This window comes from Rissa tridactyla, chromosome 2, assembly GCF_028500815.1.
Source record: "Rissa tridactyla isolate bRisTri1 chromosome 2, bRisTri1.patW.cur.20221130, whole genome shotgun sequence".
NCBI classification, from domain to species: Eukaryota; Metazoa; Chordata; class Aves; order Charadriiformes; family Laridae; genus Rissa; species Rissa tridactyla.
The window spans coordinates 75405435-75425401 of record NC_071467.1 but is presented as its reverse complement, the minus strand read 5'-3'; the positions used below and the strand labels follow the sequence as shown (position 1 = coordinate 75425401).

The 19967-nt window shown below is 41.9% G+C and overlaps 1 protein-coding gene across 15 annotated transcripts in view; it reads right to left on the bottom strand.

Moving 5' to 3' along the window:
* The window catches only part of COBL (cordon-bleu WH2 repeat protein), a 178967-nt gene that overhangs the window by 126235 nt on the left and 32765 nt on the right, over positions 1–19967 (bottom strand). Inside the window, exon 2 of one of the 15 annotated variants that reach the window (XM_054190125.1) lies at positions 5894–6034. The exons of the other annotated variants lie outside the window; for them this stretch is intronic. The gene's annotated coding sequence lies outside the window, so the exon portion shown is untranslated. The remainder of the gene's footprint in view (positions 1–5893; positions 6035–19967) is intronic. 15 annotated transcript variants of the gene reach the window in all.

Here is a 19967-nt window from a genome sequence, read left to right as displayed (position 1 = left end):
CGGAGAATAAGAAAAAAAATAAATCAAGAACATTCTAAAGTTTACGTAATCTATCACAGGCAAAATATACTGATTCATTGTAAGTATGTGCAACACAGGTAACTTACACCTTTAAATGTCTCACACGTAGTAAGTTACAGGTCTAAAATATACTACTCTCACGGTAACTTATTTCCAGTATCATTTTACAACATTTCCTAACACTTCTAATATTACACTTGTAAACAGCCGAAATCTTCAGCATACACTAAGATCTTTTCAAACATTTATTTGATTTTCATATTACTTTTAAAAGATCATCCCTTGACAGGATCACGCTGACAGGCATGATGAAAATTATTCCCTTGCGGGCATGATAAAGTCACTCAAAATAGGCAAGAAAAAATAATTTGTTTTTGGCAAAGAAATGAAAGTTACTTAATTATATTTTTGATCTTACATTTGATTCTACTGATGAGAAACCCTACAGCTTTACACATTTTAAAAATAAAATTTTAATGTCAGAAAGAAAAAAAAAAGAAGTCCAGAAGCAAACTGAATGAGAGCATTTGTAGAAGGGGAAACAGGGATGGAAGTATACGACCATGATTGCCCAAGGATGAAAGAAAAGAAAAATAAACAGAAGTCAAGGTGAGACAATACAGGCTAATGGAAGTAGTTCCTAACGTTATATCTCTCATTTCAATAGGACTCACTGTTATAAAACTTCCTATCAGGGACATCTCCCCAGATCTGACCCATTTCATGGGAGGCTGAGATGCGACCCAACACACGGCACAGACCTGGCCACTCCGCTGCTTGTGAAGCATTGCCCAGCTACCAAACTAGAGAAAACTGGCTTCCGTCTGGCCAGGACTCGGACTCCTGCACTGACACTACGTAGCTGAATTATTGAGAGCTCATCCTCTGGCAGGAATGCCAAATGATTTGTTAGCCTATGGCGGGTATGCTCAAATACACTTTTTTTATACATTACCCACAGTTTTGATTAAGAGTGCATTACCTTCCAATAAAAGCCTAACCCTCATTCTAGTCACTGAGGCTCTCCCTCAAGATCCGGTACAAAGCAGATCCCATATCAGTTTCGTGATACAGTTGTTTTTTAGGGCCCGAAGAAGCCAGAAGCACACTAACCTGATTTCCTGTAGTCCACGGGCCATGCAATTCACCTCACTCATACTTCAGAGAGCCCTCACTTACACTGAAAGCAAGGACAGAGCTGTACGTGGGGTAGGCTTTAACTGATCAAGGAATAACACTGCAACCTACAAACACTTCTACACCTATTAACCACAGTAGCACTAGGGAGCCTAACAGATCTACCTGTATCAGTTCCCAAAACAAAATAAAACACAAGCCCTAGCGAAAACCTTTTAAAAAGCAGCCAAATCCCAGGATTTGGGTAGATGCCTGCTGCTGTTAATGAAAACACCGCCTGAATAAGCACTGCAAGATCTGGCCTAATAGCTCTATCACAGGACTTTTGAGATACCACCCACATGTTCCGTGTGTGGCAAAGACCACACTAAGAGCTGGTGCCATCGTGTGCAACTCCATCAGGTTGCACATAAAGTAAAGAGGAATGAAATGGGAGAGCAGCTAATGTTATGTAATTATTTGCCTCATCTGCTGAAACACATGATAAGAACAGAAGTCTTTTGTGGTTAAAGGCAAGAAAGCATAGGTGAGTTTGGAATGTTAAATTCCTGCAATCTAAACTCTAGTACTATCACATCTCTGAGTCAGAGATACAGCAACAGTTTTAACTCTTCACCTTGGAAGATGTGATCAAAACAAAACCCCACTAAGAATTCATACTGGAGGTTGGGTTAACAAACCTCACCTTTAAAAAAAATATGTTCTAGAAAAGCAAAAGTAGAAAAATAGCACGCTCCGTAGGGATGGTGAAACCTTGCTCCTTTCACAATGACATCTGCCACAGAAGACTCAGATGAACCAAAACACTGATAAAGGCAATACATATTTAGGCTTTAGGACACAGATGTTTAGCCACCAATATCTGAGCTAAAACCACCTGCTAGTTTCACACTGACCAAAATCCAGATTGCCAAGCAATGGCTGTTAAAGAGACTTGCAGCAGAACCAGCAAGGAATTAGTGCAAACATTCAGTGACCAGCCGTGCAATCCTGCTCCCACCAGTATTTTTTACTTTATCCATTATCCACACACTCACATTGTTTTTTCCCCACTCATCGAGTGCTGAGCTATTAGTCTCATTCCACTCCAAGCAGACATAATAATGATAATAAGAAAGAAAACACTAGGGGAAACATCATGCTGCTCATGCTCATCTGAAATGCTATCCAGTTCCGTCACCTGTGACTAAATCAGGCATTTTACTGATGCTTAAGCACAATGGCACTGGTTAGGGGGAGGAAAAAAAAAAAAAAAAAAAAAAGGTGTAAAGGTGTCCATGCTAACATCCCAAACATACTTAGAGAGAATAACCCTGCTGCCAGGGCACTCTGTTCTGCTCTCAGTGCTCCGAAATCTTCACTGAGGTGTTTTAAGGATGCTCAGCTTAGCAGACAGGTGACTACAACCATGCAGACTGCCGCTGCACATAGAGTTCCCTACAGATGGAAAATCCTGTGGCTGAACTGCGAAAACCACAAGGTTAAAATATCATTAACTGGTGAGACAACTAGCGAGATTTCTTAGCCCTATTCATGAAGTTATAGTCAGGTTCATGTTGGCTAACTGGATTCTTACTAACCGTGCTCACCTGTGGGAAAACACTGGCATGAAAACAAAGCCAAGACTATTTCTAAGCAGGCTGGAATCACTGCTGGCATTGTGTCCTCTGCATGTTGTGGGCAAACACGCACCCTTTAAATGCACTTACTCTCCTACCCATAAGCTGTGTTTTTGTGAGGACACTACAGCTCTCACTGTGGCACCTGTCTGTGCCTGGTGCCACAACTCCATGCTGCGCTCTCTAGTAATGCTCTTAGGTCTGGAAACATAACTTATTAGTTGGAATAGGTTTTATTAACACACAATAATTACATTAGTCTTCCTCATGTTTACTAATAGCAAACCACGAAAGCAATGAGAAGATAATTTGTTTCTAGAGGGGTCAATGACTAAAGATATGATTACGCAAGCCTGAAGCTAGCCCAGAAATATTCGTGCCGTATGGTATGTCCCCTGAAGTTATAGGTGCTGTACATATTTCAGTGTGGTTGTCCTTTCTTAATCGCTTATCAACAACCACTTTCAATAGGGCTATTTAAATAAACAGATATAAAAGTTTATTGCTTAGCGACACTGATTTATAAACGCTCCTGTGGTGACTTGCACCGTCTATTACGATGTAACTTCAAGGTGCATTTGCACTGTATTACTGAGCAAATGTATGCCAGACTCTGTTCTATTTTTGTGCCCACAGACTTTTTAACCTCACTACCACCTACTGAGAATCACTCTCTAGAGGCTTGAAGATTGTAGATTAAGGCCCTACTGCAGTAAAGTGCTTGCTTTATTGTCGGTTTACAAGGGACACAGAAGATGGAACAGTTTTGAAAGAATCAGAGAAAAACAACATATACAGCTAGTGAAATTCTAATGTGATCTACTGTGCTGGCTAATTCCTAGTTTTATAATAGGCTTAAAAGCTAGTGGGATTTCAGTGGAAAACCGCTGACATTACTACAGAATAATATTCCTACCAATACCTGCTTCAACAAGAAAGAGCTTTAAAACTGTTCATCTGATATGCAGATGCAGAAGAATTATGCTTAGAACGATTACCTGCTTAAATAAGTGCAGCTATGGCAAACATTAACACGCGTAAGTGTGAGCTGACAGATCATCATTTCTCCTTCAATGAGAATTCTCCAGAAGTATGCTACCAAAGTTCATTTCACCCATTCACCCTTACACAAACAGATCCCACAAAAAAGGCGAGCAAAGGTAATTAAGGAAACATTTGCAGAATTAAACCTATGTCATTCCACATACCTTCTTGACAACGGTTTTAATTCATCTGTCTGCAACTGGTGGCAAGATCACAGTTACTTCAGAAAACCTACACACCCTAATGTACCAAGGAAGAGTGCCGAGACAAAGTTAAAAGGTGTGGACCAGAGTAAAGACACATCTTGGCTCAGTTCGAGTATCTCTTACATCCAAAAGGACTTCCCAAAACACCAGAAATACGTATTTTTAGGTGGAAATTAAATTAAATTAATCAATAGCAGCTAACTTTATGTCTTCACAGGCTGCAGGCCAGAAGGAATCTCCTTTTTCTGAAACCTAGAGTTAATCTCTTAAACTAGATGGTCCCAGGCAGGAGAGACACAAAGCACAGCAGGCAAGCCTCCTGAAGCCATTTATTTTCCAGCAGCACTGAACTCTCCTAAAAGAGGGAAAGCCTCTGTGCTTCCTCTCAAGTTTATCTGTCCTTGGAGAAGCACTTCTGATCTTTTCACAGCTGACCTTACATCAAATTTCTGGGGGCAGGGAAGGGAAGGCTGCATCCAAGTCCAGCGCCCGCTGTTCCTATGTATTCATAAGTCCAGAGCTGCTGATGCACTGGAGGGCAAACAAGGAGACACAATTTACTTACTTTGTATTGCCCAATCTAGCACACCAATGGAATGAATGTACCCCCTTTATTCATTTACAGAAGCAGCCAACACCAGAACTACAGGGCTGACAAGCTTCTCTTTAGAGCTAGAAAAAAATCCCCTAAAAGATCTTAACGATGTATTTTTGTGAGATATAGTTAATGTTCACTTGCCGAGAAGTAGAATCACAGATGCCAGGACATTCCTTACTCTCTTAATCATCTTCTTAATTAGCATTTATAATTCAGTCTTCATTCATACTCCATCACACAGTAAGAAATCACGTACATCAGTATATTAATAAAAGTTAATGAAGCAAATACGCAGTGTCAATGAGATAAAGAAATACCCAATTTCTACACAACAGTCTTGACTGTTGTCAGACGCCGTATTTATGGGATGTTACAGGTGCTTTTATCAGGAAATCCCACTGCTTCAGGTGATTTTCTGTGTATTTACATGGTGCGGATTTGCTTAATAAAACTTCTTATGAGAACTGCATATATTTTGCTTTCACTTTTAAGAAATTAGAAATTCTGTTCTTTCTAGATGACATAGGAATCAAGTACTTCTTAGTTTAAATTGAAATTCAAGTATTTCCATTTATTAAAAGCAAATCTTAAACTTAATTGTAAAGTAATAAACCCTACTCCAACTCTACACTGGCACTGAGACCTACATTAATACAAAAACAGAAAGTCTGATGAAAAAGAAAATTGCAAACGTTAACACAGAAAAATACACTTACAACACCAAACAGCTGATTAGTAGGAGTCTGAAATTTGATCTTGATTTATCAAGTAAGAACAGAAATGTTTTAATGATTTTTAAATGTTAGCAAAACCCATTTATCTAGTTAGTTTCCATTTAAAATTCTGTTTAATGTATCCTGTAGGCACATGTGGTACTTAACGGATTTTAAATCTCACAAAACAAAAAAGGATGTGGTATCAACTAAGCACTTAACAGCCTCATGCAGTACAAACTAGAGCATACTATGAAGAAAATCTTGATAAATCAGGCATGTCAACACACCCAGTCAGTATCAAAAGAGAGAGGAAGCAGCCAAATACCCTCCCGCTTTATCACACACATTCAAATCAGGGACAATTATTCTGGGCATTTTACTGATGGGTGGCACTGGCTCAGGACACAGGAGACAGACAAGAGTCTGGGCCATTATGGACTTTACAGAGTAAAACCAAGAGCCTGCATCATCCCCATCAGCAGACTGGAAGCCATGGCAATGGTGTTCATAGTATAAATGAGAAAACATTACCAAGAGAGCAAAGGTATCTACCTCTTAGAAGCTTTAAATGCTACTCAGAGATAATCCAATGCAAACACGCTTCAGGCTGCTCTGTAAGTCCTGACGGGGCATCACAGCAGTGACAGCAAGATTGTGTAGACATGCCTGAGCCAGCTGCAAACTCAGCAGAGCCTACAAAATCCACACAAGAAGCAGAGCATATTATAACCTTATAACATGAACTGCCATAGTTACACTAGAAATGGCAAAAGGCACACATCCCCCAAATGCAAGCACCAAAACCCCTGATAACTTAGAGCTGGTCTTTTAACCAAGAGAAAAGATTTCTGTCTCCTTGTCAAAAACAAAGAAACAGCAATATTAATGACAGCCGATTTCCTTCAGCATCCTTGTCTTGTCAGGACTGATTTTGATATCAAAAAAGTCTCTCTGAAGCTCTCTCAATTCTGGAGCACTTAACTGACTGCCTTCAGCTCTGTATCTTATCTGCAGCTGTCCTCTGAGTGGGGTGGTTACAAGGCTTCTCCTCTCTACCAGCCACCAACTTCCTGGGGACCTATAAAAAGCTATTATATTAGGCTTATCTTTTCCTCTATCAATTAAACTGAAATCAAACCAATGGCCAAAAAAACAAATAAACAAACAATTTTTTTTTCAAGAAAATGCAGACAAAGAACACTATCAAATAAACCCCATCTTATATGAAAATCATGTTTAAATCTGGCTTTGCATGGCTACACAAGCTGTTGGCAGAGTATACTGAAACAAGGGTGTCTGTCCCATCTGAAAGCTGCCACCTGGGAATGCTGAATGGAAACAGAAGAGGAAAGGGATTAGCTACAGAGTTTCCTCCTCACAACCGATAAAAACCAAAACAAAGAAATCCTGGACTCAGTGATGTCACTGGGAGCTTTGCCACTGACCTTGCAGAAAGCCAAGTTTTCAGCCTGGCAGAACCTCGTCAGAGCTCAGTTTCGTCTCTGTGTTGACAGCCCTGCTTGCTGCCTCCCTCAGCTTGAGCACAACTTTCAAGCACCAGGACAAAGCCAAGCCCCAGCAGCATCGCACCTAGAAAAGCTTTGGGATGCTGAGAGCAACTGCATGATACTGCCCTGGACATCCATCCAGCTGCCTTTTAGATCTGCAAAGGCACAGTTCTCTTATGTTCTTACTACATCTTATCAAAAACTGAAAGTATCAAATGTAACTAATGTATCAAAAAAAAAAAAAAAAGAGATAAAAAATCAACCGAAAAAGCAAGCAAGCCTATCTTCATGTATTACCACCTTGACTTTGTATCATTTCCGATTCTAAAATCGGTCAGAGAGGTCAAGGAAATCTGAGGACACAAGATAAAGTTGGAGCTGCCACACCACAACCTCTTTGGTCACCTCCTCTGAAATAGGAAGGTCAGTGGCATAGTGATAATTGGTGAAATTACCAGCATACAGAGAGGACTCCCTGAGCCAGGGCCTAACAGTTGCTCACTTGACACATGCTGGCACCGTTCTTCCCAAAGAGAAATGCGGACACTAAACCACCAGCAGACCTAGCATCCTCTCTGATGTTTATCGGACTTTTCCAGCCAAGAAAATCCTGGATGCAGCTTACAGAGCAAGGTTCCTCCAAACACCTCTCTTCTGCTAAAAGCCCGACACAAACTGCACCCGAGCAAAGCAGCAAGGCAGGAGAAAAACAGAAAGAAATCTACCAAAGCAAAAGTGAAAGGGACTCGCCTTCCTAGCTGAGTCAGGGGTTTTCCACACTGAATACAGAAGCATAGATGGTGAAAAGAAAGATTTAAAGACAGCATTTCAAGTTTTCAAACTTCAACAAATAATATAGAGTTCCAGTATTTCTGACAAGATCCTCCAGAAAAAAATGCTGCCTTTTATTTTGGAACTAAACCGAAAAAACATGCATATTTTTCCACACTTCCTGAAGCAAAAGTAATATAATGTCCACTCTAAGGTCTTGTTTATAATGTTGTTTGAGTGCCATGCTTGAAATATAGGCTATAGCAAAGACGTGCATAAAAGCTTTTTTCCCTCTTGCACCCCCATTTATAGTACAAATTGCAGCAAAAAGTATTACTGGTTTATATAAATAAAACATACTTTTTTCCATAAAATTCTACCTTCAAAAGGTAGACTACTCAAAAGGCCAGGTTAATTAAAAGCCATGTTATTACAAGAACTCTATTTCAAGATTTTGGCAGCTCTCTTTATTTTACTACACCAGACCATGTAAAATCTGACACTTCGTGGGCTATTACAGGCTCATGAGATATCCCAAAACAGTACTGCTGTGCAGTCCACACATTGACAGAACTAAACAAAAGCATTAGTAGATTTCACTACTCAAACTTAAATTTTGGGCTTTGTTTCTTACCAGCACCGACAAACAAAACTTCCTCCTCTGCAGGCTACCTGGTTCACTCAGGTGTGCCAGAGTACATGTGCCTAATCCCACGCACATCTGCCTACAATGAATCATTAACCCAGTCCTGGAGCAGGAAGGTAAGCAGCAACCAGCTCTAGTCCCATGGACCGTTCATCAGCCTGAGCTGCTGAGTGAACGCTGAACCCAATGGAAAAGCAGGGAGTAGCCAAAACCAGAGCAGGGCGGAGGTCAGGAGGAATTTTGAATAACACAGGCACTGGGACCACCAAGCTTCTTCCCACAGGCCACCACTCACCACTGGACCTTGTGTCCTAAGTCTAATTCTAGCCCTAAAGAAACGACAGTGATGCCATTTGAGTTATTCCTGCGAGCAGACCCAGCCCCTGCCCTTCAAGCTAAATGCCTCTAAATGAGCACGGGCTACTCACAGCAGTGTGGGAAGGGTGCAATGTTTTGTTGCACTCTCCCTTCAGGGAAACAAATCATCCCACACCCGTGGCTGCTGCACACGGTAACTGAGAAGAGCACAGGCGTGCTTCTCACCTTCACAGGACGCACAGCATGTAAATGCTGCTTTCTGCTTATCCAAATGATACCATGCATATGTATCTGATGTAACAGGAATGTTACTAGGCTATATGCCATTGTTTCTGCTTCTGAGTCAGGGATAATATATGAGAAGTAGGATTAAATACTATATAAATTGCATTCATTATTTAGATTCAGCTACTTCTGTGCAGCATTGCTTTATTTCCTATGCAACTTCTGATACAATACTCCTCTACAGTACTCCAAATAAAGAAGTTATTAGAGCTATCTACTGACTTGGGCGTGAGCGAAGTGGGCTCATCGCTCCTTGTTGCTCTATGGAAGGGCATCACCAAATCCTGCTGGCAAAGCTAGGACGCTTCCAACCCAGACTGCAGCCACCCCAGGCCTCTTAGCAGGCTAAGTTCAGCCTCACAACATCAGGAAAAGGGATCAATCAGTGAAGGATGGATCTGTTCAGAAAACTGCGAGACCAAACTTTTTTTCTCCCACACCAGTCGAGTAGGCTATTGTATGCCAATGCAGTAACGGAAGACATAAGAGATCTGTAACCATCTGTGTGTCATCACTGCCCACGTTCAGAGCTAGGGAAAGAGACACTGCAGGCATCTACACACCACAACAGTCTCCTGTTGACGCTACTGTCAATATCAAACCCTTACAAGAGGATGCGCTGTTTTTGACACAGCAGTTGGTCTGCTAGGTCTGTAAGCGTGATAACAGAGCACACTGAAGCTTTTGCCTGGCCTGTGAGCGCCAAAACCCACGTTCCCTGCTATCAAACATCACGTATTCTTTGTGCTTTCTATGAGGCAGCAAATGAATGCCTGGAGGCAGATACCTCCCAACATAAGCAGCAACACAAAAAGCCCCCCCTGAGTGAATCAAACACATATATGCATGCAGGCGCACACATACAGAGATTAGTCAAAATACCATTTGCAAGCAGTCCCGTTTCCTTGTCAATATACAAAGACTTATTAATGCATCAACCTTTTGCCAATTATCCTGAACATGCTGCTGTTAAAAGAGAGCTATGCTTTATCACAGATATTCTTGGCCACAGGATTAGGACCAGAGAGATGGGATAGGAAGAGAAGAATGAGAATTTCATTTTACCGGTGCTTCTTCTCTCAAAGTAAATAATGAATTAAAAGTTTAATCTTTCACTGAATACCTGGCACGTTGATAGTCTTGGCAAATGACAACTAAATTAAACATATATGAACGGTGTCACATAACAAGTCTAACCGCTTATTTTTAAACTTGGAAGTGTCTGAACAATTGAAAATATCTGGGTTGGGCTTACAAAGTAATTCCACACACCCTTTTCATGCACTTAGTCTGCATAGCTGGTAGTAATAGAAGTCGCTGAAAAGAAAGAAGAAATCTGAAAGCAAAAAAGGAAAAGCTTCCTATACTCATGACATTAATGAGAAAACAGTACGTAGCTCAATATTGTTTTTATTTCTGCTGCAGAAAAGGACGGGACAGACTCAGGATGGGAAAAAACTGTGTATGCTATCAGTGCTAGCATGAAAAAAACACTTCATAAAAATAAAATAGCCTAACTTTAACCTCACTTAGCAGTCTGTCCCTTGAATTAGCAAACTTACACCCTCAAAGAACTGGTGTCAAGTAGACAAGCAGTGTGCTTTTGCATTTTAATTATGCATATACATACAAAAAGGGAATTTCTGTCAATCCTTAAACATCTTCACTGTTGAGAGAAGAAACAACTCCTGTTAACAGAAATCTTGTTCTGTTTTCATTTGATATTATTTAACTAGTAACTTCTACAGCTAACTAACCACTGTGCAGTTTCTCCTTCAGACAGCCTGAAGAAAAGCCACAGACATACGCAGCCCAAACATGGCTACCCATTTCCAAGTATTTTCCTAGATATTACCTTGATGCAAATGGGAGGGGCGGAGGGGAAGAGTATTTAAAGGACACGTATACAGGCCTGCCCATGTAACCAGAAAGGTGAATCTTCCTCCCAGTGCCCGACCCACAGCAGCCAGCTGGGCTCAGGCCGGCCCCAGAGGCAGCACAGGGGCTGGGGGCAGCCATTTCTTCCCGCTGCCCCTTCCTCCTCACTCTTGCCTTCCTCCTCACCTGTCTCCTCCACCGGCTGCCATCCCTCCAGGCCGCTACCAGCTCAGCCATGGTGCCTCCTGCGGCGGGTTGGTCGTAGCCAGCTGGAATCAGCTGTGTCCGGCTCGGGGCAGCCCCGGCTGCTCCTCACGGGGGCCGGCCCTGCAGGCCCCACCCCGACACCTTGCCAGTTATGCACAGTATAGTTAATAATTAGCGCCATTGGCTAAAATGAAGAAGCAGAGAAGCAGCTTTATTTGCCATTTGGCTTCTCCAGTCAACGCAAGTCGCCCAGGAACCTGCAGATGAGGCACAAGTAGAGGCTGTGGGACAGTGAGGTCCCATCCGTTTCTCTGCCGCAGAGGAATAACCTCCATAACCCTCCATAACCCAGGCAGATCCCTCCAGCTCATCCAGTTTCTCCTTCTCTGGCAACAGAGATACCACAGCAAAGTGCCCAGACACTGTGGAAGTGGAGAGCAAACAGAGATGAAGAGAGAAACAAGGTTTCCTGACGGTGTGCCCGATGATCTACCAACAGGCCAGCCTGCAGCACCTGGGCTGCGGAGACCCACACGTGGCTGAAGCGTCACACTGTGTGCAAGAACCTGAACCTGATCTAGTTGAAGATATCCCTGCTTACTGCAGGGGGGTTGGACTAGATAACCTTAAAAGGTCCCCTCCAACTCAATACATTCTGTGATTCTATGATTCTAAGAAGCCTTGCACGAAACAATTCAGCCTGTGGCTACAGAAAAACACACTCCAACAGTGGCAGCTGAAGCCAACATCAGCAGATCCCACTGTTCATGCCGAGCCCATGAAGGCTATGCAGTAAAAATAATGCAAAACTCTTAGGGCCAGTTCATCTCTGCCCCTGAGCCACAGAGTTCATAGAATCATAGGATGGTTTGGGTTGGAAGGGACCTTTTAAGGTCATCTAGTTCCAACCCCGCTGCCATGGGCAGGGACACCTCCCACTAGACCAGGTCACTCAAAGCCCCATCCAGCCTGGCTTTGAATACTTCCAGAGATGGGGCAGCCACAGCTTCCCTGGGCAACCTGTTCCAGTGCCTCACCAGCCTGGGAATAAAGAATTTCTTCCTAATATCTAATCTAAATCCCCCCTCTTTCAGTTTAAAACCATTACCCCTCATCCTATCACTACACTTCCTGATAAAGAGTCCCTACCCATCCTTCCTGTAGGCCCCCTTTAGGTACTGGAAGGCCGCTATAAGGTTTCCCTTGAGCCTTCTCTTCTCCAGGCTGAATAACCCCAACTCTCTCAGCCTGCCTTCATAGGAGAGGTGCTCCAGCCCTCTGATCATCTTCGTGGTCCTCCTCTGGACCTGCTCCAACAGGTCTGACTTCACTCCATGTCAAATGCGGTATGTGCTTTATGAAACTACACAAGAAAACTATGAAGGCCAATGACAAGCTTCACTTGCATCAAAAAGGTGGCAGAATTCCTTGTTCTAAGGCCACCATTGTGGGATGACACACTGCCTCGGGATTTTGACAAGAGGACTTCAGTCTTATCTGTGTCCTGCAGCTCTGGCTGGCACTACACCTACAGAGGCACTATCAATACAGAATCTCCAATTATTTCAAGAAAAATGAAGTTACATTTCTTTTTTGCCCTCATTTTGCCCCCCACTCACTCAGATCTAGCACACTAAGTGATACAGAAATGTGTTACTTGTAAGTGATGAATACACAAACTTTTACCAAACTCTGAAAGTCTACCATTCAAACAAGCTAGACCCCTTCTTTAATTAAAATGAACTTTCATGAATACAGAGATGGAATAAACCACCCAAGCATCCAGTAAAATCAAATATATAAAGAAGTAAGTGTATGAGCAGCAGTTTCTGAACGCCAATTCAAGGAATGCTACTTCAGTGCCAAACACTGAAGCAAAGCAACTGCAGCTTCCTCTTACAGCCACACAGCACAGGGATGCAGCAACACACCTGGATGGTGGCAGACAGGCTCTGGATACTGCCCAAACTACAAAACCCCACCCTCGCATTTTTACTTCAGGTTTTCGATTACCTCATTACTGAATACATGCCAGTAAACCGAGGACTGCAAGCGTTAAAACACTAACTTCTCACGGGGGTTAAGTCAGCAGCAATGGTCTTAAAAACAAAGAGCCAAATTCTGATATTCTCACTGAACTCAGGACCTTCAAAAACATGACACTGTTTAAAAAAATAGCAACTCATGACGGAGATCTACCTGTCACTCTTAGTAAGACACCTGTACTCCTGCAGACATCCTTCTGTTCGTACCCTCGCCCCCTCTTCTGAGTCCAAAGAGAGCTATGGTGGCTGGAACCCCGCTTTCCGAGTTCAAGAGTGTTTCCTGATCGTTTGCTGTGGCCACCCGTTGGCAAAATGGGTGTGTAAAACCCCATCGAGGGGTATATGTCTCTATTTAAATGGCTCACATTTATAGCATTGCTGCTGTTTTCCGAGCTTTAAAACCGGTTACGTTTCGCTTGGAAGGGAAGATGAGGAGAAGGGCGATTCATATTAATACTGAACACTTGTCTCTCGATGCTGGTAAATATTTTTAAGGACTCGTCAATTCTGTCAGGTGTTTGACCGCAGCTTTAAGCGAGCACAGTCACAGGGCCAGCGAGGCCATGGGCCGCCCGGGGGAGCTCTGCCACCCCGGCACCACCACCGGCAGCCAAGCCAGGCTTCCCTCCCTCCACCTGAACTCCAAGCCAGGCGTCGGCGGGCTGGCAGCAGCTGCTCATACCCCGCGCTATTCCAGCGTTTTTTCGGAGGGGACGCTCCAACTCCTGTTCTTTTAAACGCTATTTTTAGCTACTGCTGCCTCTTTATTGTTCACCGTGAAAAACAAACGCAAGAGCCAAAAGAGAAATCCCCTTTCCTTTGGCAAAACTCTGATAATTACACCATCGTTAGAGAACGAGCTTACTCGAATCACAAAAGGCAAACAGCTAACTGTATTGGCCAGAGGGGCAACAACAACAGTCTGGCTGATTTTGTAACAATCCTTACAGAAATAAAATTGATAAATGTTTAGTTCCCTTAGCATGTGAATCAGAATAGTCCATTACATTACTGGAGTACCCTTAACTTAACCGAGGAAATAATCGGCTCCTGTGATCTCTTTAACATACACATGCTGTTACCAAACTTTATTTTTGACCAAAATGTTTGTGTGTCAAACTAACAGTGAAATTGAGAGCTTTCATTTCTTTTCATATTCAAAAAAATAATCATATGAAATTTATTAAAGGAAACTACATATAAGGCATGAAGATTTAAAACTGTTTCCAGGTGTCACTACACCAACAGAACTAAAAACGTATGTGATTAAAAAATGTGACTATGTATGAAACGTATTTATAGCATTTCATTATTACTTAAAGAATTGGAAACCAGTGTTGATTTTTTATGATCATTTCCTGATTGTACAGCAAACTCAAGACACAATAACAGCAACGTTACCCCTCTAAAATCTAGCAGCCTGGGACAGAATAGTAGCACATGAATCACATCTTTGGGATAGAAAGCATCAGGAGAAAAAGAAAGAATATGAAAGCTCTATTTGTACAAACTGAAAAAAGAGGAAAAATTAACTTGCAGGAGCAAAGACAATAAAAATGAAAGAAAGAGACAGAAAGAAAGAGAAGGAAGAGACAGACATATGGCCTGCCAGATCTATCGTCTCTTGTCAACAGCTGGTAAGAAGCTATGCTTAAAAAGAATGGTGGAGTACTACAAAAGTAAAAAAATGATAAAAGGATGAAAAAGCCTAAACCCAGTTGGGAAACAAGGAGGAGGAAATAGGTCCCTTCTTCTGAAAACATTCATTATTTTGCATTATACTCACTCTCATCGTACTTTACTTCTATTACATTACCTGTGTCCTAATAGGGAGTAACATTTTACATTTTCAGCAAAATTTGTAGCCACTAGTAACAGGTAGGCAAGCTATCCCTTTTTGTAAGATGGAAATTGAGAAAGAGTGGGGAGCAAGTGCCCCCCACTCCTCGCCCTCCAAAAATCAACAGCGGGGCTGCCAGAAGAATTTGGTGCACAAACTACTAGATTTTGCTGTTTTGCCCCCACAGGGAGATTAAGACTTGGGGTTTTCTGAACCTAACCTCTTACAAATATTTTCCTTAGCCAATACTAAGAAATCTGTCGTTCTGCCACTTGGCCCTCAGTTTACAACAACTCACTTTTATGTTTTTACGAATGGAAGTGACACTCTATACAGACTTAACCAGAGGCTGTTTAAAGTGCCATGCTTTCCAGCTGAAAAGAGTCTGCAGAGAAACCCAGTACTGCCAGATACCCAGTGTATCTGTTCTTTTTTTTCTGTAGTCTGCTGAAAGCTAATCTTCAGTATCACAAGTAAGCCATTGTGTGCAAAAAAAAAAAAAAAAAAAAAAAAAAAAAAAAGACCACTGTCTCTACTCCTGTTGCATACACAATAACTATTCTACAGTACCCCATTTTGGGGCAAGAAAGAAAACCAGAAGCAGGTTTTTTTACAGCCAATATAATGGGATTATGCATCATAGGACACATCCATTTCATGTTGCTGAGAATAAGAAATTGATGAATTAAAAAAAGACTTTTTAAGCATAATCAACTTTCTGGCTATTAATATTTTTGTGGAAAGTGCTCACCAGTAGAAAAATGCCTAATATTGCATCAGTCATTCTACGCTTAGATCCAGATCCTGAAGCAGTGGTTGCTTGTTTTTCTGTACATCAACTTAACTCATCTCCGGTTTAATTCTTGATTAGATATCCTGAACTTATTTTCTGTTCCATTCTCTACAGTGGGACATCCTGGCAGCATCGTAATTCATGATTTCTCATGATCTCTCCATCTGATGCCAACTATCACAGAAAACTAACAGAATACTCAAGTTTGAACATGAGCTTCAAAGCAGAGGAAAAAAACATGCATTTATGGATACCCTAAAACAAACTGCTCTTTCCCACTCTACTGTCAGATCTCACATGTAACAAAACTTTAAAAATTGCACCAGCAGAGGAGCTGAAAGATGGACTCATAGAAGGAAAGAGATACGACATCTGTCTGAGATTAGAAGTAATTGTTCTCACCAGCTACAGCAGTGGTGCAGATCAGTTTCTGAAACACTCAAATGCAAAATGAATTTAGTCTGAGTCAGCTTGAAAACTGAAGAACGCTGTTGGCATGTTGCAGTATTGGTTAAAAAAGGCAGCAATTGTTTTTTAATAGTAACAGCCAGACTTCTTTTAGCTATTGGATTGCAAGTTCCCAAAGAAAGCACATAGCAGTTGAAAAACATGCAAGTCCCCAAGAACAACCTATGCTAAAACAAGCATTCCCAGATCACAATGAGGTAATGGATGAGCTATTACTGACAGCCAAAAAGGAATCCCACTGAAGTACGTTTTCAATATATTTGGTACCATTACAAATTTATTCTAGGAAAGCCACTGACATTCTGCTGTAGGCAGAGCAACCTTGGTCCTATTAGTCTGATTTAATTCCTGGAAGTGAGCTTCACATTCCCTCCCATTACCAGTCTGGTCTTAGACTAAATACAGAACACTACCACTTTATAAATTCTCCTGAAGTTTGTGTCTAAATAGAAAGTTTATAGTCCTCAGCTGTCATAATCTCCAAGACAATCTGTACTTCTTCTGTATTTTATGACAAAAATTTGGCATTAAGAAAGGACAGACAACTCAATATCAAACATTACTAAACAGCTGTCACACAAAACAAAACATGTATTTTGTTTTCTCCAACTGAAAAAACCACGCCTAGAAAAGTTAATGAAATGGTATTTATTTATGTTGTCTGATAAGAAGATTCAACATCAAAAAATAAAATCCCTAACTTTTCATAGCAGTGTCACTAACAGACGCCGGACAAAAAATTGTCCCGTTTTGTGTTAGCGGATGGTCTCCTGCGCTAACTATCCATGTGCTTTCACCTCTGGTCAAATCAAGACTGGCAAATGACACCTTCTCTAAAGTCTCTGCTTTCAACTACTCTTTTCAGTCAAATCAAAATCCCACGTACTTTGTGGATCTAAGACGTACAAAGCACATGAGTAGTTATTATAAGCAGCAGCCCGCTTTTGAACACCTCCCTTTGTGCCCTCACCACTGTACTTCAGTACAAACCTACAAGTTAGCATCTGTACCTCGTACAAAAAGCAATATGAATCTGAAAACTGAAAATCACAACTGAATTGTGCATGAAAAAACAGAAGGACAGGTCTCCTTCTCATGTTATCTTGGGTGTATCGCTGTACATGTTTCTTCAAATATAAAATCCAGACAGTTATGCCACCTTTCTTTTCTAAAATGACCCATATGAGGTGGTGTATTTATGCCGCATTCTCTATAATGGTATTTCTATTTTCAGGTAGATACAGTACACCACGTGATCTACCTGGGGAGAGTTTTGCCTGAAATCATTCCAAACAGCAGCTGAATTCAAACTGCTAAAGTATCGTTCCTCCTTCATTCATCCTCCCAGGGCAATGAAAGAGAAACCATTTCCGTAGCGGGACCAGAGCCCCACTTTGTTTTTCTTGATCTTGGATTTATATTCGTAGCTGATCATCAATGAGTCTTTGGTAGCTAAATCACAACAGCTCCTCTGTCTGCAGTCAGCAAGGATATGAAAGGGAAATGACCGCCCCCTAAAAAAAAAAGAAAAAAGAAAGAAAAAAGGAACCCTCTCCCAGAGCCAAACCTCAGTTTACACAGCATGAAGCAATCTCTCCACAAGCTGGCTTCTCTTCTGGGCAGGTTTCACAGGATCGCGGTGCCACAGAAATGCACAGGATCTGCCTTGTTTATGCCATGTTCCTCTCGAAGCCTGCTCACACCCTCCCCTCTGAAGTGGGTTTGTACGTGGCAACACCTGTGTTATCTTAGAAACATTTTGGCCAAGAATAATGCTGCACACAGGAGCAGACTCTTTTTACACCTGCCTGCTGAGCAGAGGGGCACGTAACCCGCCCCGAGTGGTTTGGAGTCAGCATCGATGGGCTTTCCTATAAAGCAATGGAGTCAAAGCAGTAACTTGGCAGGGCGGGACGTGCCAGAAACTCAGCTCAGCAAAAAAAAGCAGGACGGAGGCTTGAGAGGTAAGTGTAGCCGACAGGAGAAACACGATGGATGAGGCAGACTTGAAAGGGTATGAAATGTGTTGGGGGGAGCAGGGGAGGAGGAGAAATGCTACATCGTACAGGATCTGCGTTAAAACACGCAGTGAAACGGGTACACCACTGAAACACCTTCAAGGAGGGAACATCTGCAGAGGCTCCCATACCAATCGGAGGCTTACGTCGCCTTTTAATGAGCATTTCTTAATACCCTTCCTCCTCACCAAGGCCTGTCAGGCCTCCGTGCTCTTTGTCCTATGCTGCAGAAACCCAAACAGAACTCAAACAACTCTGAGGTGGCATGAAACCTCCTTTTTTTTTTACTTCAGTCTTCGACACCTCCATTCACACATGTTAAAAAACCACGAGGATTTTGTCTGAATGCTTAAACTGTATTTCCCAACAACTGGATCTGTTGGAGAAATCCACTGCAATTTCCAACATCAATGAGCAACAGATTTCCGTTGCTCATCTGTTACAGATGTCTACTGCATGGTCAGGTTCTAGGAGAATACTATAATGAAAGGAATAAATAAACCAAAAGACACACAGCATGAGCGACTGTTCCTCCTTTCTGATGGCAGTGGCAGACTGGAGTGACTTTTGCTCGTTATTGTTGTATTTTAATTTAGCCTTGCAGTCCCAGAACTGTGTAATAAAACTGCATCATCCACACCCCATCCACCACCAGCAAGATGCAGCGCAGGCACAGGAACGGCCTCTCTATGCAGGACCTGGGTTCACAGAGTTGGGGCATCTGCTGTTGCGCCTGCGTTTGCAGATTTTACCTGTCCCAGGAACAGGGCTGACACCATTTCTGAGTCCAGGCCTTGTGTAGCAATTCTAATTTGCAAAGAAGTTCTAAAAAATATGTTAGGGCATACACTAAGGGAAAATATTTCCCACTGCAAAGCCAACGCAAAGGGTTTGCTGAAAAAAATGACTGGTATATAAGTTTACATGTACAAATAAAGCTTTCCAAGGGGCTGCTCTAACTTGTAGCTGAAGTATTTTAGCTTATGCAGCAGCTCAGGAACTAGAATAAGGATAAAGGAGGCATCAAACCACAGATTCACTATGATTTCTGCGCTGTTTCTCTCCCAGAAGGTGCAGCACTGAAGCAGCCCCCAGGTCTTTACATAAAACTCCACCAAGAGACTTTACTTCAGTCAGCCACTTCCAAGGAGCAGTCTGTTTCAACCACAATTTCAAAGGATATAAAATTTGACAGAATATGGCTGCGTACACCTGGGTAAACAGTTTAATCCCAAGTGCTGTTTAAGCTTATGCCTGCGTGATCTTAAAAGGTCTGCTCTGCAGACTCCTTAACTGACCTCGCTGGCTCTTGTACACAACCCAAACTCTGGGTTGAAGACCAAAGCCTCAGACTGAAGAGCCAGACCTTCCAGGCTAGCTCCTACAATCCCCAGAGATGTTTAATTATGATAAATTACATAAAATTTCTCTGCATTAATAGTGCTTTTTTAAATTACTATATAATTTATATTAAAATGCTGTATTAAAGCTTCACATCACTTAAAACTGACTACTAGCCTTAAATCACTAATTTAGACTGAAATACGCCTGGTTTACTCCTTATATAAATTAGCAAAGAGTGAAGCTTATGAGTTGGTTTCTTCCCTATACAGGCAATTGACAACACTCTGCTGCAAAATTACATGGGGATGATCCAGGGCTTTACAGATCATTCATGATGTTGTTATCACAGATCATCCATGAAATTAGGAAGCAATAGAAAATGATGCACACTGGTACAAACAAGTTGAGGAGAATTTGACCAAATGAGTCCTGAATATCTAAGTCCTGTTTCTGAAGAAAACATAATTGTTCGACAAGGTATTAAGGTACATTGGAGATGTGCTGC